This window comes from Ursus americanus, chromosome 9, assembly GCF_024610735.1.
Source record: "Ursus americanus isolate L20-20 chromosome 9, mUrsAme1.1.p, whole genome shotgun sequence".
NCBI lineage: Eukaryota > Metazoa > Chordata > Mammalia > Carnivora > Ursidae > Ursus > Ursus americanus.
In genome coordinates, this window is record NC_142135.1 from 2,520,970 (window position 1) to 2,548,827 (window position 27,858).

The following is a 27,858-nucleotide window of genomic DNA, read 5'->3' on the forward strand; positions in this document are numbered from 1 at the left end:
GGCCCTAAAGCCTCCCCTCTTCTTGTACCTGTTCTGCCTGAGCATCTCCAGTGGCTTGGGTCTCGCCGTCCCAGCCCGCACCTGCGCAGTGTCTTTCTGGGGGCCTTCAGGCCCCGTGGCGGTGACAACGTGACCGTCAGTGCGGGACAGGGAGCATGACCTTGGGACAGTCAGGCAGCCCCTCTGAGCAACTGCTTCGTAAAACGGTGGAGGAACAGCACCGCCCAACCCAGGCAGCAGCCTTGAGCTCCTGCCTCACAGACACAAGCCCCAGGAGATGCTACTGAAGAAGATTCTAGGTCAAATAGATGTGAGGACACACTGCTGCAGTCTCGTCTCTTGCAGAGACACAAGGGACATAAGCGTAAGAACAGCAGGAGAGACACCTGTTCAAACGTCTCTAATCCAGGGACACCCAGATGTCCCCACGAGACCACGTGGCGCCCAGGAGCCTCCCAGGACACCAGCATGGAGGGAGCCCCCCACCCCTGACCTGGCCCTGGATGGAGCACCCCAGATCCCAGCCTCTGGCATGGAGCTGTGCTGTTGAACCCCACAAAATGTATCCCCGCCGAGTGGGTTATAAGTCTTGGACAAAGCCGCTTCACACCCTGGGTCCCACCTAGGCCTTGTCAGTGGGGGAGGGAGCACCTGGCACTTTTCGGGGGGGGTGGGGGACTGGCCTAAGGCCCTGCAGCCAGGCGTGGGGGTTTGCTGTCCCCTCCTCAGGTTTGTCCCAGCATTGGCCCACAGCACTGAGCGGTCCACAGTCTCCCTACATCCTCTGTGCCCTCCCTCGCCCGCTCCTGCCGCCTGCCTCCCTCAGATCAGCTTTCTGGCAGATTCCCATGACCTCCCAGACCATTCCCCTCATGGCCTCCTGCCCCCTCGCTGACCCTGCCGTCCTCTGGGACATGAAGGACTCTGCCTTGGCTGCAGTCCCCAGCCCCGCAGGCCCCAAGGATCCCCAGAGAGGAATCATTCCTCCCAGAAGTGACTCAGAGAGCATGCAGTCCCTGAGGCTCTGTCCAGGACGGAGAGAGAATTACAGCTTCTGTTTTATGAGGGCACATAAACGTCCCGCGTGTTTGATGCTTCCTGCTACCGTCACACTGTCGTTAAGAGGAAAGGCCATATTTCTCTCCATCTTCCCACGGGCCCCTCTCCATGCTGAGCATGGCGGGGTCATCCATCTACGCAGGCCTGCCTTCTGAGACCCGTGCCTCCAAAGAAGCCGCCCAGACCCCAGCCCGGCTGTGCAGCGACCCCTTCCTGCCCAGATCACCAGACTGCCACCCCAACCCAAGCTCTCGAGGACAGCAGGCAGCAGGTGGGTCGTTTGCAAGGTGAAATCTTAGTCTGGGGAAAGCCTCAGTGCCCGATTCGTGGAGGGGGACGCCAAGGCTCAGAGACCACGGAGCACACAGCCGGATGTGCTGGAAGGATGTTATCCACATCGTGCTGTGGCTGGACCACTTGGGGGAGTCCAAGCATAGTCCACTTTACAGATGCAGCAAGTGAGGCTAAGACAAACCAGGGGCAGGCCCAGACGGCCACGCTGGTGCTCTCACACAGACTGTGACGTGGGCTGATCTGACCCTCATGATCAGGGGGTGGGCTGCATTCGGGGGAGGGGTCACCTTGGACGCACAAGACCTGGCACCTCAAAAGCTGTAACTCAGGAGTAGAGCACAGCTCAGAAGTGCCCACCTAGAGATGGGCAGGGCATTTGCCCGCCCACTGCCATCCCCACAGGAGGGGCCCTGCTCCAGGGCATTAATGACCCCCATCCTCCTGGCTGTCTCTATGCAGGCTGAGTGTCCCACGGCCTGCAGGACAGCTAGGCAGAGAAGCTGAGACTCCGCGGGAGCCTTGGGCATGCACTGGCCAAGGGGGTACTCCCTTTGCTTGTCCTCACACAGACACTGCCCAGGAAGACCCTGAGCTGGGGTCTCCCCAGCCACCTCCTCCTTCAGTCCTGTACATTTGCCTACCTGCCCAGCATCCCTGCTCAAGGGAGCCCTTGCTGGATGTGGGTGCTCGTCCCTCCCAGTGGTCATTCTACAAGCAGCTGGCTGCCCGGCATCTCTACACCTGTGAAGCCCGCGGAGCTGCCTACCCACCCTGTCCCTGGCCCTCGCTGCTTCCCCTGGCATCCTGTTCCCTTCCTGAAGCTGCCAGGATCCTGGCTCACAGCATAGTCCCAGCGGCTCGTGGTGCTGTCCATGGTGCTGACCGACAGAGCCCCTCTCCCACGTAGGCCACGGGGCCCGTCCCCCTCACAGCCCCAGGAGTGAGGAGCAGTGCCCTCCACAATCACCCCCAGGCATTCTAGAAACAGGGCTTGGCAGCAGCCAACCTCAAAATCCCTGAAGTGACCCTGTTTATGGGGTCAGAACACAGGATGGCTGCCCAGGTGATTTCTCATCTCCCTCTCCAGGGCTGTGTGCTGTGGAGAGCTGCCTACCACCAGTGTGCATGTCGGTGACAGATCAATATCTCTTTGAGGTTGTAGAAGAGCCTCTGTTGATGTGAGGCACCTTGCTCTGCTGCAAAAGGGTTCAGAGCTCACATTCCTTCTCAAAGCCCCAAAGGGGAGGCTGTGACCACAGCTTTTAGGGGAAGGGGCGATATGAACATCGGATTCAGAGCTAAGTAAACACCAGGAAACTCTTATATACATTTATGAACTAATTGTAAACTCACAACAAGAGAGATTGCCCAATTTGCAGATGAGGAAGTCGAGGCTCACAGAGTTGCCTGAGGTCACACAGTGGAGAGTGGAGGAGCCTGGGCTTGAAACCAGACAGCCAGGCTTGAGGGCCCATGTTCTCAACACATGGATGACCCAGCAGATCTGGGACCCAGTCAATCAGCAGCGACCCAGCACCTCTGACAGAGCCAGAGCTGAAGGGACCCTCAACGATGTGCCTCATAGCTCAGGTCTCAAGGCATCTCAGTGCACGGTGGGCCATGCCCAAGCTAGAAGGCACACTCACCCCCATTAGAGAGCTGAGCATCCCATGCCTGAAGCCAGTGGAACCCTCGTTTCTGGTGGAAATTCGCAGGACTCTTGGTTCATAAGCTGGTTAAGCTTCAGACAAAGAGATCTCTGGGGGCCTCTAACCCAGGCAGCTGGGGTCAGGGACCAAGGCAAGAAAGACAGAGGCAGGAAAGGGCAGGGGTCCAGCGACCACAAGTCACCTCATGTGCCTGGGGAGCGCAGCCCCAAGTTCAGGATTGCAGGGGTTGGGATGTCCCGAGTCCAGGGCAACTCTCAGTGTGGGTGCACGGAGCCTGAGCTGGGCTGAATCCCCAGGAGGGCATGGGGTAGACAGTGACTCCCCTGCCAGGGGGGTGTCTGCCCCCTACCCCCACACCAGGGCACAGTTTGAGGATCCAGAGGTAGGATTTGGAGGTGCTGATGGACGAGGAGGCTGAGGCACTGGGGAGCCTGTCCCCTGAGTCCTTCCAAGCCCAGTCTGAGGGTCAGGCACTGGGGAGCTACAGACGACTTTATGGAGAAGAGGGCCTCCGTCTGCCCTCTAGAGAGCAGACAAAGGTGCCACAGGGACAAGTGAGAGAGCCGGGCTCATGGGTGCCGGAACAGAGCACGGGGGTGAAAATGGACCAGATGAGAGAAACTCCTGAAGTCCAGACCTTGGGCTGGTGCCAGGTGGGTGCGGGTGGGGAGCCACTGACAATCTGAGAGCAGGCAGAGATGGCATCACAGTGAAGTTTGGGGAGATACAGCTGACTGTGAAGGGAGCTGAGGGGACAGGTGAGGCTGGAAGCAGGGTGACCAGTAGGGACACCACAGGGCTATCCCGGGAAAGGACACTGAGGCGGGTCCTAGGCAATGCTGTGGAGGTGGAGGAAAGGGGCTGCTTGCACCACAGCCCCAGCCTCCCACAGACTCTGTGGAGGGAAGCTGCCTCGCGAGGCTGGCTCCGTGGACCTCAGGAGGCATGGCCCAGTGGGGGCAGTCAGGAGATGCCGGGGCTGCGTGCCCAGTAAGGCCTGGGGAGCCCCAACTCTGCACCTGCTGGACACTCAGCAAAGGCTCCTGGGGGACCATCAACCTAGACACCCTGGCTCCCAAAGGGGACAGCTGAGGGGTCTGGCTGCCACCCACACAGCAGGCTGTCACCCAGAGACACAAATCCCACCCACCTCCCTCTGCTCCTACTAACCACCCCCCAATTGTGGCCCAGGAAGAAGGCCCAGAGCTGTGGCCCGGGGTCAAGTCCAGCCCGACCTTTCCAAACTGCGGTTTGCTATTCTCAAGACATGGGGCGGCACAGCAGCCTCAGAGCGTTTGTGAGTCATGCCTGCATGCGGTGCGTGCCGCAGGTGTGATGACCCCCGCCCGCCCCTTAGTCTACCCAGCTGCAACACAGCTCCGTCTCCAAACCCCGACAGACTTCTCTGCTGGAAAGCGCACGACCTGCCTGGCTGCTCCAGCTCCGGGCTCTGCACGTGCTCTTTCCTCCTGCAGGAATGTCTTCCATTCCTTGTTTGCCTGGACAGCATGCATGAATCTTTGGGGCTCTCCCCGAACCCCAAACAGGAACGGCTTCTCCTCCTCCGAGCCCCCTGGTACTGTGTCCTCCTCATCCCTATCACCACCCCCAACCTCAGTGGGTTTCAAGCATTTACACTCTGCTTAGTTAGTTCATGAACAAGTAAAATATACCAGCCATAGTGTGCAATAGAACCTTCCAGAAACACGGCCATGCCACCCTTGGGATCAATGGCTAAGAAGGTTTGGCTCATTGCCTATCTAGGGAGGGTTTCCTGTATGTCTGCTTTGTGTTGAATATCCTCCCCCACCTCACTTTCTCAACTAGAACTTGGGTTGGGTCCAGACAGATCATCCTATCAAGCTGTAATATTTTTAAATGCAAAAGATCGATTTGTATGTTAATTATACTGGAATTAAAATTGAATTTTTTTAATTTAAAAAAGGATCTATTTAGAAGTTTTACGTATTTCTAATGCTGACATGGCACTAACATTGCGCCCAGCACCATTTCAAGTGCCTGACTTGAATTAACACCTTTAATCCTGCACAACACCCTGGGAGGGGAGGTGTTATAACTATCCCCATCTTACAGATGAGATGACTGAGATCGTGTGACCTGCCCAAGGTGCCAGAGCTATGAGAGTCTGAGCATGGCTTTGAGTCCAGTTCGGCAGGGTCCAGAGCCCACATGCCAGACACACGCTGGGTGCCAGGTTATGCGTACAGGTGAGCTGAAGTCCCCACCCTGCCCACCCTAGGCCACTTCCTGCCTCTGTCTTTGAATACCATTTCGCTCTGCCTGCACTGCCGTTTCCAGGCTGGGAAACTCCTCTTCGTCTTTTAAAGCCCAGATAAATGTCCCTTCAGTGAGACCATCCAGCTCCTCTACCAGTAGATGCTTCACCGATCCATCCCCCACACCCACAGCCCACCAAACACACGGCAGCTGGCTGCAGCAGGAGTCCAGGGTGGGAGGGATGTTGTACTCTACTGACCCCACCACCCAACCAGGATGGCCTCCAGGGCACAGCTCTTGTGGACTGTTCACTCTTGGATCCCAGGCACTAGGACAAAGTGGGCACTTGGTGAACATTTGCTGAAGGAATCAGTATTGGCTGGCTGGATGGATGGATGGATGGATGATGGATGGATAGATGAGTGGGTAGGTGGATGGGTGGATGGATGGATGGATGGCGGATGGATGGATGGATGGATAGATAGATGGATGGCGGATGGGTGGATGGATGGGTGGATGGATGGATGGATGGTGGATGGTGGATGGGTGGATGGATGGATGGATGGATGGTGGATGGTGGATGGATGGATGGTGGATGGATGGGTGGATGGATGGTGGATGGTGGATGGATGGGTAGTGGATGGATGGATGAGTGCTTAGAATGCAGAAGTCTGAGTGAGGCTCGGTGGAGGCTGGGCAGGTAAAGTCAGCACCTTGCAAAACTCTGGCACCCAGTGTATGCATGTATGTGAGGGTGTGGCAGAATGAATGCAGGAATTAATCACACTAGCACACTTTGGCTGCTCGTTAATCATGTAAGATTAATTTGCTGCTGCCCTTCCCATACGTGGCCATCATTTCTGTCATTAAAAACATTAATAATGACAGCAGACCTGCTTCCCTGCTGGGCCCTGCTTGGGGCCTCTCCCTGAATTGGGCGCATCACACCCCTGGCGTCATCCCGGTTTCCTCTTAGAAGTGAGAAACCTGAGGGCAGAGAGGGCTCTGCCCACGACCTCTGAGTAAGCAGGACCTGAGGCTGCATCATTCGGACCCTGCAGCACCCCTGATGTCACGCGCACGGGCACACGTATGTGCACACGTGTGAGTGTGCGTGTCTCTGCATATAGGATGCGTGGAGGCCTGGACAGGGCAGTTTCATGTACGTGTGCCCCGTGCAGTCACAGGGCTCCGAGTCAGAAAGACCCATTGCTTGGTTTAATTCTCTGCTGCTGCCCTCTTGAAATTATCAATAATTTTTTTAACAGTGGGCCTCCATTTCCGTTTTGCAGTGGGCCCTGAAACTCCATAGCTTCCTCTGACCGCAAGTGGCTATCCAGGGAGCCCCAGGATGGATCCCGCCCACCCCCAGCGGGATGGCCCAGTACGGGCATCAGCTCCCTGCCTGTCTCTTGGTTGGTAAAGCGGCTGCAGTGCCGTGCAGAGGATCAGCCGACATGAGGTCCCTGACCCCCTGCCCGGGCCTGGCCTGACACGCGCCCGGGATCAGTGCCACCCTCTCAGCCACGCTTTCAGCCATGTGCATGGGCCCTGGCGCTGTCTGTGTGCCAGGAGAGAGCCGTGTGTCCAGGAATAACAGATAACGCCATTAGGGGCCGGAACGGCTCCATGCTTCCAGGGGAGAGAAACGAGCTGTCAGGCGAGGGGCCCAGGCTGCAGGCCGTGATGAACAGGACCGGGCAGCCCATGTGCTGCAGGAGAAAGTGCCAACAGATGATTGCTTACAAAATGTACCAATTACCAACGCGCCTGCCTGCCCGCCCCCACCCCCGGGCAAATAAACACATCAGCTGCCAGCCCGCACCAGCCCAGCCTCAGCCAGGGCCAGGGGCCAGCGGCAGGGTGGGGAGGGGGCTGGCCAAGTCACCCCTGAGGGTTCAGAGGCCGTCCCTGTCCCCATGAGCCCCCAGCAGCAGGTGGACTGTCACTGGGCCTGGAGGTGGCCTCTTTGCTCAGGGAAATGCTTAAGAAAGATTTGAGGGAAAGGCCAGAGGCAACGGCAGAGGCCCCTCACCCCAAAACCCCACGGGAAGGCTACCCTCAGAGAGGCTAGGAGACAGGTGCCCTGAGCTGTGCACATGTGGCTGGTCCTTCAGGGCCACCAGCCGTGTCCCACAGAGGGGTGTGTGTGCCCCTGAGTGTGCATGTGTGTGTGCATGTGGGTGCACAAGCATGCTTTCTGCACGGCCAGCCCCGACCAGAATGAGTGGGTGGGTAAAGGAGGTGGTGAAATCAGGGCCTCCTTGAGGGACAGGCTAGCCCTTCATCCAACCGTGCCCGAAGGAAGGTGCCCGGGACCAGACGAAGGGACTGGGAGGCCCAGCAGAGGAGGGTCCGGGGCAGGGTTGCCCTCTCTGGGGGGCTCCCATGGGCAGAGCCAGGGGCAGGGAGAGGGGAGTTTGGCTCAGTCCGAGGAGAGATGCGTTCAGCCATGTACAAGGCAGTGCGTTGTCTGTGGGAAGGTGAAGCTCCTGGCCCTGCAGGTAAGCAAGCAGGTTACCTACTCCTCTTGGGAAGTCCTTAGGCCACAGAGGGTTCCCCTCTGGTGGCGGACAGACCAGAGCAGCATCTGGTGTGAGGCTGGGCTCTCCAGGGTGTAGCTCATTCCCTCCCCTGGACAGGAGTGCCCTCTTACCACCTCAGAGTCCAGCCAAGTCCTGACCATCCCTCAAGGCTCCACCCAGGTCCTGCCACCTCTAGGGAGCCCTCCCTGACTGCCCCAGCTGTGGCCATCCTGCCCTCTGCCCAGCACACCCTCTCTCTGCCTGAAGTGCCCACTCTCCCTCCCTACGTGGGGGGAAGGCCATGGGCAAGGCCTGTCCTTTCCTCATCTGGGCACTAAGGTCAGCAGGCAGAGCGCTGGTGTTCACCAGGTGCAGCAGGCGCCCCCGCCAGCCTCGCACCACAGTGGTAGCACGCGGTTTACAGATGGGGCGGCCAAAGCCTCGAGAGGCCAAGCCACCTTCCTGTGCCCACACAGCCAGTCGACAGGGCAGCCTGGGCTCCACACTCAGGCCTGCTTGACCGCACCGCCACCGTCCGATCCCTTGCTGTGGACACTACAGCGCTGTGAGGAGGGCCGGGGGATGATGGCGCAGGGGTCTCTGGAAGTCTGATGCCTAGACCAATGACAGCTGCCGTCCTCTGTCGGGGCCCTAAGCAGACGGGCGTGCCCAGCCCCAGCTGGTCCCAGCACCAGCCCCAGGACGGCACTCAGCGAGGATCCCCCATCATAGGCAAGCAGGAGAGAAGGTACATGCGGACAGCGGGGTGACCCAGAGCAGGGGACAGGAAGCCACGTGCATGGAGCACCGCCAAGCAGAGAATCACCCCATCTGGGGCGCCTGGGTAGCGCAGTCGTTAAAGCGTCTGCCTTCGGCTCAGGGCGTGATCCTGGCGATCCGGGATCGAGTCCCACATCAGGCTCCTCCGCTGGGAGCCTGCTTCTTCCTCTCCCACTCCCCCTGCTGTGTTCCCTCTCTCGCTGGCTGTCTCTCTGTCACATAAATAAATAAAATCTTTAAAAAAAAAAAAAAAAGAATCACCCCATCTGACGGGAAGGGAAACTGAGGTCAGAGATAGCAACACAGGAGCAGCAGTAACAGAGACGTAGGGCCGGTGTCTGGCCCCAAGCCAGGTGGCGCAGGCTAACCAGGGCCCAGGCTCAGTGTGGCACAGGCTGGCACAGCCACATGGGGTGGGCGGTGCCAGGACCCCGGGCCGCACAGCACCAGGTGCGATCACGTCCGGTCGAAGGGCTTTATCTCCCTCCAGCAGCTGGCGGCCCCCTCAGGGCCCACTCCGCCACCCCTCCTCCCAGCCCTAGGGCACCTGGCCCTATGCCGTAGGTGGAATTGAATTTACAGCGAGGGGAGGCAGGCCGACTGTGGTCCTGGAGATGGGACATTTATCTTGTTTGACCGTTCTTGGAACGTCAACAATAAATGCCAAGATGAATGATGGATGTAAATATTCCCAGGAATCGCGGGAAAGCAGTCCTCCCCAGACGCAAAAATCCCACAGGGTGCAGAGGAAGGGGCCTCGGAGGAGCAGGGGATTTGAGCCATGAGTGCCCAGCCCAAGCACCCTGTGGCCGGGCAAGTCCCTGGCCCCGTCCCACCATGGGACCCCAGGATGAGCCACGAGGAGTCCCGTGAAGGCGATCAGTGATGGTGGCAAGGTTTGCCAGCTGCCGTTTACTGAGCGCTGACTTTGCGCTCCAACTATAAATTCATCTATGCTCACTCATTACAATAACCCAATGAGCTTGGAATGTAGTGTTTTTCATCCTCGTTTTTCAGATAAGCCTCAGAGACGTTGAGTGGCACATCCAGGCTTGGGCCAGGACTCGCAGAGCAGGGCTTTGACTCCAAATCCCTGACTCTGAACTCCGTTCTCTTAACCACCCCCGCAAACAGAATGTAGCATTGCTGCCCCAGGGTTATCCAAGCAGGAACGGTGCTGAGCAAAGGGCTGTGGGAACACAGATGTAACAGTTAGCAACTGCTGTGTAACAAACAGCCCCCAGCTAAGTGGCTTAAATAAACACTATTCGTGTGTTCACAACCCTGTGAGTTGGTCACCTGAGCAGGACTCAGTGGGAGGGTTCATCTCTGTGCCCATGATGCACACAGGAGGTCCGCGGGCCTCCCTCCCATGTGTGACGTCAGCCAGGGTGATGGAGGGCATGGGCCAATACATCATGGATCCCCCAGCAGGCTAGCCCGGGCTCATTCACGTGGGGGTAGTTCCTGGGTTCCCAAGAGCGCAGAGACAGGGCACGTCCCAACACTCAAGCACTGTTTAAGCCTCTTTTATGTCACATTTGCTATTGTCCCATCGACCACAGGAGACCAGACCAAAGAGCCAAGACCAGATTCGAGTGGTGAGGGATTGGCTGCCTCTTGATGTGAAGAGCTGCAAGGTTGCATTGTGAAGGGACCGGGGTACAGGAGGAGAGGAATTCTGTGGCCATTTTCAGTCTATTACAACAGAGAAGTCAAAAATTAGCCTTATGCAGAGGACTCTGGGAAGCCTTCCCAGATGTGAGGACATTTGAAGTAGGTGGGCCTGAAGGAAACATAACATTGGCATTTACTGGCACAGCAGGATAAGGGGAGAATATGTGCCAGCCCTTAGTTTCAAACCTCATACAAAATAAGTTCACATGACACACGCTTGCTACCCACGTTAGAATTGTGAGGTGTACAACCTGAGCAACTGTACATGGCAGTCCTACCCAATGTCACCAAGACTCCATTGACGGCACAAACATCTGCTCTGTGTGCTAATCCTGTATCCAGCCCTGAGAGAGAAGTAAGATGCCTCCCCATTTTCACCCAGCTCCAATACCAAACAGAAGCCTTTCTGCTTGCCCAGTTGTCAGACCTTTTTCCCCTCAGATGAATTGCTCTTTGTCCCCTCCTGGGTTTGCTCACACTCCACAAATTGAAGTTAGCCATTAAGATCCACACAGGTGGCCCCAGCTCCAGCACTTAATCTTATCTCAGCTGTAGAAAGATACCCTTGGGGTGCTGAATGGGTCAGGCACCTGGCCACCTGCGTCCCCAGGCAATCAGCTGCCAAGGGCAAAGAGCACGAATTCCCTCATGACATCTCTCGGGGGCATGCTTCCTCCCCTTCCTCACCATGGCTGCAGACAGCAGGCTGGGGCACCCGCCCACCCAGCTCGCTCAGAACAGCAGTTTCCTGAGAACAGCAGCTGCACTGGCCTTTCCCAACCCCACCGCCCACAGCTAGAACCCAGCCCTCTGGCTGGCGTTCTCCTGTCCCATCTGCCAAGAGTCGGGGTCACAAAACCCCAGAGTAGGAAGGGCCTTGACAAAGTCCAAGTCATGCCCACGTTACGGATGACAAAACTGAGGCTGGAGAGCGGAGGACACTGCTCAAAGCCTCAAAGGAGGGCATCCGAGCTGGGGTTCGAGAGCCTCGGCTCTTAGCTGCCTAATTCTAAGCCACCTTTCCAGGGCCACCTGCTCCAGGAAGCTCTCCCTGATCCATCAGTCCACTCTCAGCATCCATCTGTGACTCAGTCCTGCACAGGGACCCTCAGCCAGGGGGCGGGGCATCACCCCTGTACTATCAGCAACTATCTGTGAAACGGTGCCCTGCCGGCTCCCACAGGCCCCGCTGGCTGACAGAAGCACACGTGAATGAGATGACAGATGTGAAACCCCTTTGTGAACTGGGAAGGGCCACCCGGGGCGGGGGGGGCAGTGACATTGAGGATAAGGAGGAAGGTGGTTCTGGTAGATGGAGCGGAGTCCCCTGTCCACCTGGAGGACAGACGAGGGTCTCCATCATGATAAAACACATCAAAGTCTCCTGGTCCCTGGGATGCCTCCCCACATGTCTCCAAGCCCGGAGTGGGGGGTGCCCCTTCCGTGGAGCCCTCCCGATGCTTTCTGCCCTGCGGTGTGGCCGGCTCACGAGTCAGCATGTGCTGAGCCCCACAGAGAGCATCTGGGAGGTGGAGACAAGCCCTTAGCTCCATGCACGGACACACACACACACAGGTGCGTGGGCACACACATATGCTCATGAGTGAGTGTGCCCGTACACACTCCCTTGTGCGCGCACACACACATTCCAACTCAGGCACACGGCGGTCCTTGTTTGGACACTTGCACACGTGTGCACACTCAAGCACACACACTCAAGCACACTATTCCGTCTTTGCACGTTCACATGCCTACTCACACTCCAATGCACACGTACTCACATTCGCTCTCTGGGGAGTGAGGGTGTCACAGGGTTAGACTACAATCACCCCCTGGAGAGAGGGACGGGAGACACAATTACCTACAGTCACTATTGCTTACATTTGGCTTGAGTCACCGTAGCAAATTCATTTTGTAATTTCAAATATCAACCAAAAGAGAGAGGCACTTTTGTCCAGAGCAAAAGAAGGGTGGCTGAGGGTTCTTGGCAAGAACTCAATGACTGTCTGTTGGGTGACCGAGTCTCCTGGGGGCCGCCCCTGAGGTCAAGCCCCTCCACGGTCTGCTCCACACTCAGAGCCCTGGACAGCTTCTCCGGGTCAGCCAGGATCACACAGCCCCCATAGGGCGGGGGGCAGCTGGAGTGACAGTCTGTGGGCAGAGTGTCCCCAAGGAGCTGGCAGGGGGAGCCACGTCAGGAAGCAGAAGAGGTGAGGGGGGCTGAGTGATGGAGGAGGGAGGCCCTCAGGGAAGTGAGCAGGAGGAGGGCGATCCTGCATTCAGAGCTGGACAAGCTCTTCCCCACTAGCCATCCACTCATCCTGAGTAATGTGTGTGGGGTCACCTCAAGCACAGAAAAGACACAAAGCAATTCTGTGACTCACCTCAAGATGTGACGAGGTCACATTGGAGAATGAGTCAGCAGACAATCTGACATGGCAACCCACTTAGGTTTGGCTCCACGTTGAGAAGGCCCCAGGAGACAGGTGGGGGGCTCTGCTCTTCTCCAGAGGGAGGGCAGGAGGACGGCCTTGCAAAGCCAGGAGCTGCGACTGGGGGTCCCCAAGGAGCCCATGGGAGACCTGGGGCCAGACAGGCCAAGGAGAGGCAGAGAGGCCATCAGAGAGAGAGAGAGCAGGGAGCAGAAGCAGGAACCCCACAGCAGAGCAGGAAAAGCTGGTCAGAGCTGTACCCCAGAAGCCTGGAAGGGGGTCAGCTGGTGCTGGGCTCTTCTGGAATCCCATGTGCATGCAGCCGAGATGGATAGGGCATGGCCCGGGTCCTGGGAAACAGGAGCCTGCAGGGGGGAAGCAGGCAGGGCACTGGGGTGGGGGGTGGGGGCACTGGCTGGTGCTGGGCAGAGGAATGGGTCCTCCCAGATGGGCAGAGCCGACAAGGACACACTCATCCCTTTAACCTTGCACCCACAGCACATCTGTGCACCTACTGCGTGCTGGCTGTGCTCAGGGGCGGGCAGAGGTAAGGGGCCCTTCCCATCACTCCCTCCGCTTGCCCTACCTCTCTCCCTGCTGAGGAATCCTGGCTCACTGGCTTGCTGGGCCCTGCCCGTCACTCCACATCCCTGTTTGTCCTGCTCACTGGCGTGCCCTCCTAGCTCCTGGGTCAGTGCCTGATACACGGGATTGTGTGGCTCAGCTTGGTAGGAGGTCTGGAGGCCCAGGGCAGCCTGGCCCATCTCATGGGGCTACAGAGGAGGGAGCGAGGGCTCCGTGGGGACAGCAGGGGCTGGGCAGGCCCACTGAGTCACAGGAAGGAGGCACACATCCTGCACTTAGCCCACAGCAGGGCCTGGGCGGAAGGGCAGAGCCTCTGTGGACAGCAGTGAGGGGCACCTGGAATGTTGTGAAACGGCCCAGGGAGGAGCCCCTGGCTTCTCGGTGCAGCTGGGGGGTGGGTAGCCCCTGCACCCTGCTGAGACGCGCTGACAGCACAGGTAACAGGCCTGCCGCTGAATGACCCCTGGAGGCCTCTGGACTGACTGCGGGGACCCCACAGAGGGTCTGTGCAGAATCTGCCTTCTCTCCTGGAGGCCCTGGTTCTGGACATGCTGCTGAGGCCGCAGTAATCAGCGGTGACCAGCAGCCCACCAGGGATACACAGAGGAAGGGGCCTTCCAGGGTGAGGCAGACCCCACCAGACCTTCTTGAGGCATGGCCAACAGGCCAGGACATGTCCCCAGTCCCCAGGGGCCCAGCATGGGGTGGATGAGACACCCCTGGTCCTGCTTGCCAGCTTGGAGGGGCACATGTCCCAGAAAACGTGGTGACAGAGGCAGCAGAGTCCCTGCCTCGCCCCCACTCACTCCTGCAGGTGTGTCTGGCCAGTGAGGAGAACCAGGGAGGCGGGTGGGGCCTGGCCTCATGTCAGGCCCTCCTTCTCTGAGGCAGGGCAGGGTCTTTCCTGCTCCAGAGTCACCAAGCCCATTGCTCTGGGAGCCACTGAGCAGCCTCTGTGTCCTTGAGGAAGCCCCAGGCTCCGTGTCAGGCTGGCAGAGACCGTGTCTAAGGGCCTGGTCTTGGAAGCATCCAGCACAGCGCCGGGCCCGCACCTGGTCAGGGAGGGGCGCCCACCCGCCTCCCAGAGGCCCTGCCTGGCCTCTCCCACCAGCATCTGGAGGTGCCTGCTCTAAGTCACCAACGCGCTGGCACAGTGCCCAGGCACGGGGACCCGCCCCCCGGACACCCTAGGACGACAGCTCGCGTCAGAAGCACGGAGGGGAAAGCCGGGCCCAACGCCACTGCCGCCCATTCCACACCCCATGCTGGCCCCTTCTCCCTAAAGCCCTGTGGAACCACAGTGCAGACGGTCCCTGAAACCCCCAAAGCTTAGCCCTGGGGGAGGAGGGGACCCCGATAATCCAAAGGGTGGGAGAAAGAGAGGAGCAGCTGCCCGCAGATGCGCGGGAGGGGCCGGGTCTGGAGTGAGGAGGTCCAGGTGTCACATGGAAGGTGGGGGTGACAGCTGGTTGGGTGCAGGGTTGGGATGTCGGCCCTGACCCTACCTGCAGCCCTGGAGAGTTAGGTCCAGGGGTCCAGGGCTGCAGACAGGAGCGCGGGCCAGATTCGGGGGCCGTTCCCCTCGCCCTCCTCTCTCTGCTCCCCTCCCTCCTTCCTCGCCGGGGCAGGAAGGTGAAGCCGAGCGCCAGCCTCAAGCACACCTCTGGAGCCCCTAAATCCTGCCTGCACATTCTTCGCCAACTCCTGCAGCCCAGCTAACGTTCCCGCAATGCGTCTGGGTGGCCCCAGGGAGCACTCACTGGTGGCACTCAAATGTTAAGTGAGCCCCAGGCCCACCTCCTTCCAAATGTCACTTTCTAGACCAGAGGAGCCTGAGCCACTGCCGCCCCCACCCCCAGGGACGGGGACCTGCGGCGGGACCCCAGAGCGCCTCTTCCTCATTCGGGGGCAGAGCAGGGCTCCAGGGCTCCCCCCACGGACATCCAACCGCAGTGCTGGGCACTGAGCATTTATCAAGCACCAACTGAATGCACCACGATTGTGTTCATCCCCACACAGCCACAGCAGAAAGTGGTGTCCCCACTGTGAGCTAAGGAAACGGGCCCCCAGAGGCAGTCCCGGGCTGGGGCCATGGCATCCTTCCACTCTCCTGTCTCCCCAGGGGCCGCCAGGGGAGATGCACAGTCACTTCCGGGCTGAAACCCAGGCCAGCCAAGAGTTGACTTGCAGTTCCGCCTTCCTGTTCCTTGGGACCCAGCCGCACCCCTGCCGGCGCACCGCGCCCCTGTCTGAGTGAGGAACCCACACCATGCTGGTTCCATCACGGAGGCCGGCCACCCACGACCCAGGAAGCGAGCACTCCAAGGCCTGTCCTTCTTCCAGCAGCTTCGCAGGAAGGATGCCCAGCTGGCGCCCTCTTCCGCACCGTCCTCCGCCTCCGCGGCCAGCACACGAGGCGCCAGTAGGTCCTGCTTCCCCTGCTCCAGAGCGTGAAGGCCCGTTCGAAGCTGCGAGCACCTCTCTGGTACGTCCTGGAGTTCCGCTGTCACCACCTCCCTGGGGCAGGACGCTCCCGTTTTGGCCGCACAGACAGCTCATGCCTCACCCGCCGGCCCCACCAAGGTCCAGGCACCCACGTGGTTACTGGCTTGATAGCACCCCCTGCTGCTGCTTCCTGGGATCCCACACACCCCAAAATAAACCACGTGCACTCAATTCTGTGCTCAGAATATGCTTTTAGAGGCCACCCAACCTAAGAGAACGACCCTCCGAGACATCTGCATTACAGTTGGGAAAACCAAGGCACGAAGTGGCAGAGCGACAAGGATCACAGCCAGGAAACGGTGGACGCGGGGTGCTGTGGCTTGACTGCGAGGCTGGCCCTGCTCTGGGCACAAGGACCAGTGCACTTGCTGGTGGCCCCAGCACCCCACTTCCTCTCCAGCCAGCGCATCCCAGGAAGGGGGAGTACCCTGCATCCCAGTTCCTTCAGGGAAGCTAGAACCAAGGTGTGTGGTCAGTGCCACGAGGCGGCGGAGAAACAGAACCACCATGCGGCTCAGCACACCCACGGCCCGGTGTGCCCCCAAGCTGTCTGAAGACATTCGTCTGCCCAGAGACCAGTCCTCGAGCGCCCCTGGCGGCACAGCCCCTCCCAGGCGGGGTGCAGACGCTCCCGGCAGCCAGCAGCTGACCCATGTGAAGAAAGCCGCGGTGTGTGTGCAGGACGGGACACCTGCTGCACGTGGCTGAGCCTGGAGACCACCCCGCGGTGTGGCAAAGGCCGATCACCGAAAGCCACGTGATGTTGATTGTTTCTGTATGAAACGTGCAGAACGGGCAAGTCACAGAGCCCGTCAGCAGGTTCGAGGTTGCAAAGCGGGGGGGGGGGGCAGAGCACGGGGAGGCAGGAGTGAGGCTCAGGGAAAGGAGTCTCCTCTTGGGGTGACGAGACCATTGTCAAACTGCCTGTGGTGATGGAAATGCTCTGGAAATGCTAAAACCCGCTGACCTGTGCCCTGGGGGTGGAGGACTGGAGGCTGGAGTCTATCTCAACAAGCTGGTTTTTCAAATGGTCACCAGCTTTCTTCAGACAAACCCAAGCTGTTTTCTTCCAAGTTAGCCAGTCTTACTCCCAGAGAGGTCTGCCAGGTGAGTCGCTCACAGGCACGGCGTGGGCCCTCCCGGGAGCTGTGAGCCTGGCCCCCACGCTCCTGCAGATGCCCCGAGGATGCCACCGCCAGAAGGGGCAGCCACCCCGCAAGGCCTGCAGGGACACGCTGTGCCCGCCGTGTTGGGGGCCGGAGGGGCTCCTCGAGGTGCGCGTCCTGTCACCCTCCCCAGGGACAGGGGAAGCCAGCGTGACTGTAAAAGGAGGGAAGGAAAGGTTACGAGGTCCGAGCGCGACGGACCACTGAGGGTGTTGCCGCCGGACGGCTGCGGCTCTGTGCGCAGGCCCTGGGTGCGGGGGCGGGGGGGACTTACGAAGGACAGCGTCCTTGTCACCAGGGCGGCAGGCGGAGCGGCAGGTGGGGCAAGGAAAGGAAGGGCCGAGGGGGGACGTTTCCTCTTCATTTGTCCCCTTTCATGGCTGATTTCCGCCTCGATTTGGGTAATTACTTGCTACTCAGCATCATTTCTTTCCCTCATTCAAGGAGGGGAAAAAACACCCCAGAATCTCTGTGGGGGAAGGAGACTCAGACTCCGCAGCTGTTCTCTGCAAGGGGGGCGGGGGCTCTTCAAAGTTGCTCCGACTGCCGTCCCCGGAGAGCAGCCCGGTCCTTCCCCACCACGCGGGGCTCTCTGGAAGCCGGGCCTCGGGTCACTCCGCAGTGTTTGGTCCCAGACACAGGCCGGCAGGTGGGTGGGTCCAAGGGCAGGTATCCTCCGCAGGCAGGGGTGAAGACGTGGTCAGGGAGGGTGTGCAGGCCGAGGCCGTGGCGGGCGCCGCTCACCCTGCCGAGGGGCACACAGGTTGAAGGCGCCACCTCCGCGTCAGAGGAGTAGAAACCGAGGCCCAGAGGGTAGGGGCCTCCACGACGTCCGGTGCCGCGTGCTGGGCAGAACCGGGCGGCACCGAGTGCTCTGCTCCCACGCTCACTCCCCCGCCCGCTCCCGTGCTCTCCAGGCCATGAGGGCACACCACACCACATGTTTGCCCAATGTTTGCCAGGCACCTGGGTGTGCCACGGAGGGACAGACTGGGGACACCGTGTGGAACGAGGCCTCTTAGGGGCTTCCAGTCTGGTAGGAAGAGAGCAGTCAGAAATCACGGCGATGCGGCTGCCGTGCGTGGGCACTGAGAGACAGAGCAGAGCGCTGGGGAAGCGGAAGGAGGGGCCCCAGCGGGCACCTTGCTCAGGGAAGCTGCTCAGAGAAGGTGGCTTCGGGGCAGGCACCAGGTGGTCTAGGATCACGGAACAGGGGGTCGGGGGAGGGGCGGCCAGGTGGAAGGTGAGGTGGAGACAAATGTGTGGGGCTGGCCAGGGGCAGGATGGGATTCAGGGAAGAGCCACAGGCAGCAGAGTGCATCTGCCAGGGGCCCAGCCTCAGCCCAGTCTAGCTCTTCCAGGAAGCCCTCCCTGACCCTTGGGCTGCACCAAGCAGCCTGCGCCCCTCCACACAGCAGGACGCCCTGAGCTCCGTCCAGGAGGCTCCTGAGGCTTCTGCATCCATACTGTCTGTCTCCCTCATGAGACGGGAGGGTCCCTGAGGCCGTGTACCAGTTTCCTGGGACAGCAGTAAGAAAGCACCGCACCCTGGGGAGCCTTACGTGCAAACACTGATTCCCTCACTGCCCCGGAGGCCGAAGTCTGAAGTCCAGGTGCCAGAAAGGCGGCTCCTTCTAGAGGCTCTGCTGGAGAACCCACGCCTTGCCTCCTCGCCGTTCCAGGCCTCAGACCCTTCGTTCCAGTCTCTGCCTGTGTCCAGATTTCTCTCTTCTTATGCGGACACCAGTCACACGGGTCTGTGGCCCACCCACATTCCGGGCTGACCTCATCTGACTTGCTTCCAGCTGCACAGAACCTATTTCCAAATAAGGCCACATTAATGGGTACGGGGTTAGTGCTTGGACACAGCTTTCACGGGTGGCCCAATTTAATGCACCCCAGTCAGGGGACTTGCGTACACGGCTTCGTGGTGCCCACTGGCCGGGCCACCCGGAGCACTGGCCCCCAGATGTTTGATGATTGACTTATAGACCAACTCCACTGTTCCCACCCCAGGGACACAACTCCTCTGCTCCCTTTATGCCAGACCCCCTGATGCCTGGCGGCTTGTTTGAAGATCTGAGTCTTTGGGGCAGACTGAGGTCCCCACCCACAGCCCTGGAGGGGGGTGACCTCGGGGCTCACCGCTGGTTCCTTCAGAAGACTCCAGGCACGGACCCTCCAGGGAAGCGACTGAAGCCACAGTCGCCAAACAGACTCAAACCTCCCCCAAAAAACATGCCGAACGCCAGAGCAGTTAATATGATTTATTAATCTGCCAGGAACTTTTCAAGATTTTAATGTGGTGTTTAGAGTCTATTTAACAGGGTAACAAAAGCCCCAGCACCAGAAACCGTAAATAATTATCACATCCATCGGGTCTTTCATGTGTGGACGCGGCGTCTTCCTCCGAGCGGCTCCACGGCAATTTTGCTGCTTCTCCCTGCGTTTGGAACGAGCTCCCAGTTCATCAAAGAAGGTGCCAACCCAGGGCTTCAGGAAGCGCCAAAGAGGGACCCCTGCAAGTCTGTGATTAGAATACAAGAGGGAGGATCAAGGTAATTAATTTTTTTAAGTAAAAAAATTTTTGTTTAGTTTCTCCATCAGCTCCTGCAAAGCCGCGCGAATTATATCTGCTTATGTAAATAAAGCTAACGGGCGATTACATTAATTAGCAGCATAAAACTTTTGCTCATCTGGCTGGAGATAGCAGGTAGTTGGGGGAGAGGATTAATTTCTATTTTAATTAGAAATTTACATTTTCGGCAGCTTGGCCTCCAGCAGTGAACAATGTCAGTGCCCAGCGATGGATTCCAGTTCCTTCCAAAAGTGTTGGCCTCTGAAAGGGCACTGGGGGGCATCTGTCCCCCAGACGGACTCCTCATTCAGCTCCCCAGCCAGCATAGAGCTGGCTGATTAAAAAGGAGGTGGCAGGATGACAAATGCCCCTCTGGAGGTCCACCCACCTGCCTGCCATCTCTAGCAGACAGGAGCCCTTTGGGTCTGAGCTGTCGTGGGAGGGACAAGAGGGCAGAGGTGATGTTGTCAGAGAGGAGGCCATCACTGTGGGGTCCCGTGATGCTGCTCTCTTCCCCACATCCCCTCCCCTACTTGTCTCTAACAAACTCCACTGGGAAAAAGGCAAGCAAGGTGAGATGGGGGGCCTGACAGCATCTTCAGGGGGTGAGTGCCACCCTCAGACCCTCTACTCACTGGGAAGCACCTGCGGGCCCAGCCTGCTCAGCATGGGGGCCCCAGGTGGCCCTGGGTCGGCTGCAGTTTGAGGGGATGGACGTGCTCTGTCTGTCCACACGTGTGCTCTGTGCACATGTGACAGGCAATCCACACCTTCCGAATAAGGTTTGTGTGTTTGTGTAACGTGTGTGCCAAGGGGGACATGAGTGTGGGGAAGATTCATGTGTCCAGGAGGATGCGCCTGTGTCGTGCTGGTGTGATGGGGACGCGCAGTGGACGAGGGGTTTGCTCGTGCGCGTCTGTGCATGTGTTCGCGTGCGTGTGCACATACACACACGTGAGTGTGTGAGTCAGAGTGGTGGAAAGAGTGTGCACAGGCGTATGAGGCGGCGTGGCTGTGAGGGTATGTGCCACGTGTGTGCACACGTATCAGCGTGTGCAAGGGTGTGAGTGCCCATGCGTGTGTGTGTCCGTGTGTTTGTGTGCGTGTGTGTGTGAGGGGCATAAGCTGGGGCCCGGTCGCCCTGAGTTCACACGCTCTCCATCCTTCACTTGCCTGGACACCACAGCCCCCTGACCCTCTCTCCTCATCCAGAGGCTGGAAGTGAGGAGCCGGGGCCACCACATCCCCCAGGGTGAAGGCAGAGGTTCTGGGGGACATTTAGTTGGTGACAGGTGAAGAGGTCACTCCTTCAGAGTTCCCCTGGCCGCCAGCAAGCCTCCTCTGATGGGAGCAAACAGAGGACGCCACCCCTCCTTCACCTTCCTAATCCCATCCTGGATGCGAAAGCAGCAGAGCGGGCTCTTACTGTGGAAAGGCCATCCTCCCTTCCTCCCTGCGAGAAAGCAGCTCAGGCCGCAGGGAGAACCTGGAAGAGGCTTTGAAAGGAGCGAGCACGCTGTCCCCCCAGAAGTCTTTCCTAGCATGGCGCCCCACCCTCCCCAACTGGTAACTAGGTTCCAAAGAGGAGGCTGATGGGAGCTGCAGCAGGTAAAAACCGGGATAGACAGACAGAGGGACTTCCCATACCCCCAGGGTGCTGCAGAGTCAGGGGGCAATTCCAGAGGAGCACCCAGCCCAGAACAAGTCTCCAGCCCCGCCAAGGTTAAACCAACACATATTCCCATTTCTAAACACTGAGCCCTGCAGGCCAGCCAGGCCGGATGAAGCAGGGTCAGCCCAAGCTGGACGCCCCTCCATGGGGCTGCCAACCTGGCCTCCACTCATTGACCAAGCTGCATGACTGATGGCCCCCAGCTCATCAGGTTTCTGGCTGGACTTGAGATCCTGAAGGTGGGGCCTAATGAGGGTCACTCACCTCTGAGTACCTGGACCGCGGAACTGGGCCCAGCCCTCACTGGGTGTCCAGGAAATAGTGGATCATAATAGTAACAGCCAACACATGGACACCCGTGTAGGCCAGACCTTGTGGTAAGGACCTTAGATCCATGGCACCTTTGAATCCTCCCAACCCCCTGCTAAGGTAGGAACTGCCCCATTTCACAGATGGGGAAACTGAGGCACCAAGAGATCAATGAATGGAGCCAGAAGGCAAGTCAGGCATCCTGGCTCCAAGGCCATGACATGAACTGCTGTACTAGGAAGAGACCTCATCAGTGGGTACGCCAGGCACCCCCCGTAGTGGAAGGGCATCCTGCAGATGAAAGAGGAGGAGAAGCCTGAATGGGGACTGATGGAGATGCAGGCCGGGCAGAAGGTGGAGTGAAGCAGGCTGGGCCAGGCCACAGGGTTCTGGATCTAAGCTAAGGAGCTGGATTGTCCCCTGTATAGGTGGGCAAGGCTCATGCGGAAATCCCCTCTCTGAGCTTGAGTGTGCAGAGCTCCGAAGGGCTTTGTGAGATTCTTGTTGACTTCAACTTCCTCCATTTCATAGATGGGGAAGCTGAGGCCCAGAGAGCCCCCTGGCATGTCCTAAGGTACACAGAGTGAAACAGCCCAATTTGAGGTGATAATTCAGCATTTAGGCCAGTAATGGATGGGCAGAGGGATGGCAGATGAATGATGGATGTGGGTGATGGACGGATGGATGGACAGATGGGTGGTGAGTGGGCGGGTGGTGATGGATGGATGGGTAGTGGGTGGGTGATGGATGGATGGATAGATGAGAAGTGGGTGGATGGGTGGGTGGGTGGGGGATGGATGGATGGCTGGCTGGATGGATGGATGGATAGACAGATAGGTGATGGATGGATGGATAGATGAGTAGTGGGTGGGTGGGTGCGTGGGTGATGAATGGACAGATGTGTGGTGAGTGGGTGGGTGGACGAGTGAGTCTCTTTCACCCATGTCAACAGCATGCCATCTTCCTTGGGGTCAGGCCGATCAGCCCCACTCCACCCCTCCTCTTTGTGACTCAGCAGTTACCTGGTTTCTCGGCACCAAGTGTCCTTACCTGGGGGAGGAGACAACAGCCCCTGCCTGGCAGGTCCTTGGGAAGCAACTGGCATCTGGCACACAGTAGGTGCCCCCCCAGCAGCAGCTCCATCTGCCAGCCCCACGTCAGTGCCAGCGACACAGACGCCCTCCCCCGGAGCTTCAGGGCCTCCAGCTCTGAGCGCGTCGCGGGGCCTCAGTCCCTCCCGCCGCCCCCTGGAGGCAGCATATGCTCATTGGCACCAGGCTGCTATTTTTGTGCAGCGTGTTTCTTCTGGGAGAGAATCTTCCAGCAGCTCTGGGGCCCGGGGATGAGCCAGCCCTGCCCTGTCATGGCCAGAAGGAGGGGTCAGGCCTCAGAAATGTCTTGAAATTCCAGGAGACGAGACTGGAAGGACTGCCGGGTTCTCTTGCCCTCCGCTAGCAGATGTCCACCTGCGGTCACTCCCAGGGTCTCCAGCAGAGATGACACAAGACCCAGTGGCCTCACACCACGCAGGCTGCCTTCAGGACCATATCCTGGGCCAGTGGCCTCAACTCCCCAGCATCTTAGAGCCCTCGGTGAGCTGGGCCCAGAGGCCAGAGGAAGAGGAGCCCTGTCCTCCTGTGATTCTGGGGTCAGCCCAGCCAGCTAATCAACAACCGAGAGAGCGGCCCAGCCCCCCTGTTTTGACCAAAGGTGCCTGGAGCTCAGATGGGGCTGGAAGTGGCCCCCAAGGGGTGGAGGGACAGGGAAATACCATCAGGACTTGCTGTGGGGAATCTGGGGTCCAGGCCTGCCCCCAGGGGTACAGGTGCATTTTCCACTTACTGCTCCACCAAGCCAAGTGGGGTGCCCGCCCTGAGGGTTGCCCTTTTCCTCCAGCACGCTCCTCATTCAACTGTCTGTCAGTGCACAGGTTCTGACCCCTTGCACTGGTGTCCTGAAGACATCCTGTTGCTTGTCTGTCCATTCCAGAGGCCCCGCCTGGTTCCAGGCCACCATCAGGGAAAGACCCCCATGGAGAAGTCGTGGGGAGCCCCCAGCCATCGTTAGCTCTCCCAGCTCCCCCAATGCCCTGCCACCTCCCCTCTCTGTGGAGCCTCACCCCAAGCCAGAGGCTCCCTGCCCCACTCCTGCTGTCTCCCTACTCTGGACCCCCCATCTCAGTAGCCAGGTGACCCTTTAAAAATGTCCATCCAAAGCTTCCCATGGCCGCCTCTGTCCCACAGCCCCCATCTCCATGCCCTCGGCTCCCTGACCACGTGGACTCACGTCCAGGCCTCCTGCCCCCACGTCGCCTTGCCCAGAACCTGCCCAGTCAGGGAGAACTTGGGCAGCTGCTGCCAAGCGGCCCCCCAGTCCTCACCCTGCCACCCTCCCTGTCCGGCCTACTTGACCCTTTGTGGGGGTGGGAATGCAGCGATTGGTGGGTGAGCGTTGGGGGCTCCTAGGCCCCTGGCTGGAATCACATGGCACCGTCAAAACCCAGATGTCCCACTCCAACTGCTCACGATGGCCATTCCCGCTGAGGTCAGCCTGCACCCCTCCTTCTTCCTGGCACAACAAGAGTCTGACACACAGACCACCAGCCCATCCAGGCCCGCCCAGAAGCCGCCCCCCTCCTGGCCCCGCAGCCCTGTCTTCCCTCTGTCCATCCACCCCAGCCTCCGTCGGCTATGTGCAACAGTGAGAAAGCGGTTCTCATAACAATGGCCAGGAAGCCAGCTCTGAGGAGGAGTCACTGGGGAAATCAGCTCTGTGGAGGCCTGAGCTGCCGACCAGGGGTGCAGGTGTGTGGGGACCCCACGGGTCTGAACAGAGCTGGCAGGCCAGGGTCACCGGGCAGCCTCAGAAATGGATCGCAGACCTGGCCGCAGTCCTTGCTCACCGTGGGGCCCTGCACAGGTCAGCTCGCCACTCTGAGCCTCAGTTTCTTGAAAACAGGCATTTGGGGGCCTGTTTTATAAGGTTTGCAGGAGGGTTCTCATTCCCAGTGATGATCGGGGCCATTTTCAGAACCTCTACAGATGCTGGGCACTTTACGCCCTCTGGCCTTCAAAAAAGCCCTTTGTGAAAAGTGTAGCTTTCCCACGATCCAGAGAGAGCGCATCCCGGGGGGAAGAACCCACCAGGGCCACTAGGCCGCTGGGCAGTGGGGTCCAAGTGCAGGGCCCCTGGACTGTGTTCTTGTCCCCAGCTCCCTCCTGTTCCTGGCTGGACCCAGACCAAGAGGCAGGGCTGAGGCCACACCCAGTCAGCTAGCAGGGTGCAGTTCCCCGGGGGGCACTGAGCTTGTAACTCACCCAGGGCGCTTACGCACACGTGTGCTCCAGGCCCAGAGTGATGAACATTTGTCCCTGCATAGATGCGAAGGAAAAGCGACTTTGGTCTGGGGCTCGGCGTGCGTGTGCGGCGTGGGAACCGGACGTCCGTGCGCGGAGGACGGTACCAGCGCTCTGACCGTGCCCAGCGGCGCAAACACCTCTGTGTGCTACTGTGAAGACGGTCTGACTTCGTGGGTCCCCTGCAAGCATCTTGGAGCCCCCTCGGGGTTCCACAGGCCACACTTCGAGAACTGAGGGGTGAGCTATGCTCCGGGAGGGCAGCGATCTTTGTTCTGGTCTCTTCCTGGAACAGAGCCCAGCACGGAGGAGGGGCTTGCTGAGCGAGTTCATACCCCCTTTATACTTGGGGAAATGCAGCCAGCGCCTGGCGGTGCTGAGCGCAGGGCCGCACACCCGCCTGGACCCTGGCCTCTGGGCCCCTCAGGCATTGGCCCTGCTGGCCCCCTGTGCCTGAAGCCCGGGGCCCCAGCGTCTCTGTCTCCCCACTGAGGCTCAGCTGCGATAGCACCTCACCACGTCCCCCTGCAGCCCCCACCCGTCCCCCCAGCCATCACCATGGGCCCGGGGCGTCTGCTGACACACGGACCGCACATCTCCCAGTCCTGGGCATGAGCTCTGGGAGTGCGAGGGCTGTGTCCTGTCCGCAGTGTGTCTAACCCGTGCCAGCTCAGAGTAGGTGCTCAGTAAATGCCCGCAGAAGGGCCGAGTCCGCCACTGTGAAACACTGAGCCTGAGGTCAGGGGGTGGCTGGTCCCTGCTGACGGAGGTTCACGCCCGGACGCATGCACCCAACATCACGTCCTCAAGTCACCGGCAGTCGCTGCTGGCCACAGGGAGCCCTGCTCGCACGTGCACGTGGGGAGGCAGACAGGAGGGAGGAGAGGGAGCCCCGGCCGGCCCCCGCTCTTCCCTGGGGACCCACCGAGTGCCAGGCCCTCTGCAGGAGCCAGGGGCAAACCTCACAGAAACTGCTGCTGTCAAGGAGCCCGCCAGACTGGCGGTCGCAGTGATGTCGGAGAGAAAGCCAGTTCTCCACGACAAGGCCTGCCTGCAGGAGAAACCAGCGTACCAGAGCCTCCCCGACTCCAGCCACCGGCAGCTATCCTGTCACACTTGGGGGCCGGGGCAGCCCGAGAGGGGCACGTGCACTCACAGCCCAGGACACAGGCTCGCCGAGGGACTGAGCCCCACCAGCGCTGGGCTCTGTGCAAGGGCCCCCTGTGTGTGCGCCCTCTCAGACTTACGACCACCACGTGGGGGAGGGTATCCCCTGGAGCAGAGGAAGCGGTGGCTCAGAGAGGTCTGTAGCTGTCCCAAGCTCACACGGCCAGCAAGAGGGAGCCTTCAAAAGCCTCTCTGCCCAAAGCTCGCCATCCTAGTCCAGGCAGGCCATGTTGGAACAGACAGCTCCCTTAGCCTGCCCCAGGCTGCACATGCAGCAGACCGTCCCTGGAAACAGGAGGGTTGGGACGCTTAGACGTTTAAACACTGGCCGTGGCCATGAGGCTCTCTCCCTTCGTCGGCTCCTCCTCCCTGCACAGCTCATTCCAAGACTGACTCGCCTGGCCTCCTGGGAGCCCCTCATCCTGGGGCCCCACCTTGGTAGGACCCTGCTCTGGTCCTGGTAAAGCTGAGAGCACCAAGCTGACGTGACATGGGGACAGTTCACCTCCAGAGCTACCATCCTACTGTTTGTGGAAGGCGGGCAGATAGTCCCTGGCGGGAGGCGGGAAGCAGGAGGCGGGGTGCGTGGAGAAATCAGCAGCACGCTCACACACGGGCCTACCAAATGGACACTCCACAACTGAGACCGTGCCATCTGCCCCCTGTGATGGGACCACAAGATCCTTGAAGGACTCGGTACCTTCATGGGGCAGCAGGAGGGAATGCTGTGGACTGAATGTGGCCAGACATTTGGGTGTCTGAAAAGCTGGGGGTCACGTCAGCCGTCAGCAAAGGAGCCCATCCCAGCAACACATTCCCAGAGGCCTAAATCACGTCCCTGGGCCCACAGGACTATCCTGTGTGCTCTAACCCACCAGAAGAGGTTGCTGAGGTCATCAGTGTGTGCGTAAGGGCTTAGTCTATGAACATGATCAAGGCTCAGTCCATGGCTGGGATCAGGGATAAGGGATCAGGACACTGCCAGGAATAAGACAAAGTCTATAACCAGGGTCAAGGCTCAATTAGTCCCCAGGATCAGGGTTCAGTCTATGACTAAAGCCAGGGCTCAGTCTACAACCGCAATCAGAGTTCAGTGTTTGACTGGGATCAGGGCTCAGTACGTGACCAGGATTGGACTCAATGTTCAACCGGGGACAGGGCTCAGCATGTGACCAGGGTCAGAGGTCAGCATGTGGCCGGGGTCAGGGCTCCAGCCTTACTGAGAAGAGGGACGGGCTCAGTGGCGCCATGCCGCGTCCTGCCAGGCTCCATGTCTGTGTGGCCGTCCGTGGAGTGTCAGCAAAAGGGAGAGCTCACAAAATTGGCTGTCACTCCTGACAGCAAACCACACTTGTTTTGCCTGATTTTTTTCTCCCTTCCCCTACCCTCAGCCCAGCCAGGCAGCAGGGGAAGGTGTAATTAAAAATCAGGTTTGTTAACACGAACACGACGTACATAATATTTAAAACATCCAAGCGCCTTTAACTCGCTACCGACGTGCGTTTGCTCATTAAGCAGGAATTTTTTATGGCAGCAACACTGCAAATAGCTCTTATTAAAATGCTCAAAACGCCATCTGGTCCTTAGCTGAGACTCCGAAGCGCGGAGGTGGCCCAGCCTGCCTGGGGACTTGGAGATTCCCAGCAGAGCAGCACGACCGGTTTCCCCACCCAGCGCCCCTGGGGTCCTCTCTGCACCTCACTGCACTTCATCCCAGCGCACAGACGCGGAGCCAGCGGCTGGAGCAGGGACACACTTGCCCGGATCAGCAGCTACTGAGAGGAGACACGGGCGCGTGAGCCTGCGTCTTTCTGGCCCGGAGGCCCAGGCCCTCTCCCGGGAGGA

At 59.4% G+C, this 27,858-nt stretch overlaps 2 long non-coding RNA genes across 2 annotated transcripts; one reads left to right on the plus strand and one right to left on the minus strand.

The window, feature by feature from the left end:
- Positions 1–15,539: 15,539 nt before the first annotated feature.
- On the minus strand, positions 15,540–18,669 carry LOC148109405 (uncharacterized). The gene is made up of 3 exons (XR_015725679.1): positions 18,494–18,669; positions 17,206–17,676; positions 15,540–17,085 (listed from the first exon to the last, which is right to left on the minus strand). It is a non-coding gene; the product is annotated as an uncharacterized LOC148109405 (long non-coding RNA).
- A 151-nt stretch (positions 18,670–18,820) lies between these two features.
- On the plus strand, positions 18,821–27,588 carry LOC148109406 (uncharacterized). Its single transcript, XR_015725680.1, has 2 exons — positions 18,821–19,489; positions 24,870–27,588. It is a non-coding gene; the product is annotated as an uncharacterized LOC148109406 (long non-coding RNA).
- Positions 27,589–27,858: the final 270 nt, after the last annotated feature.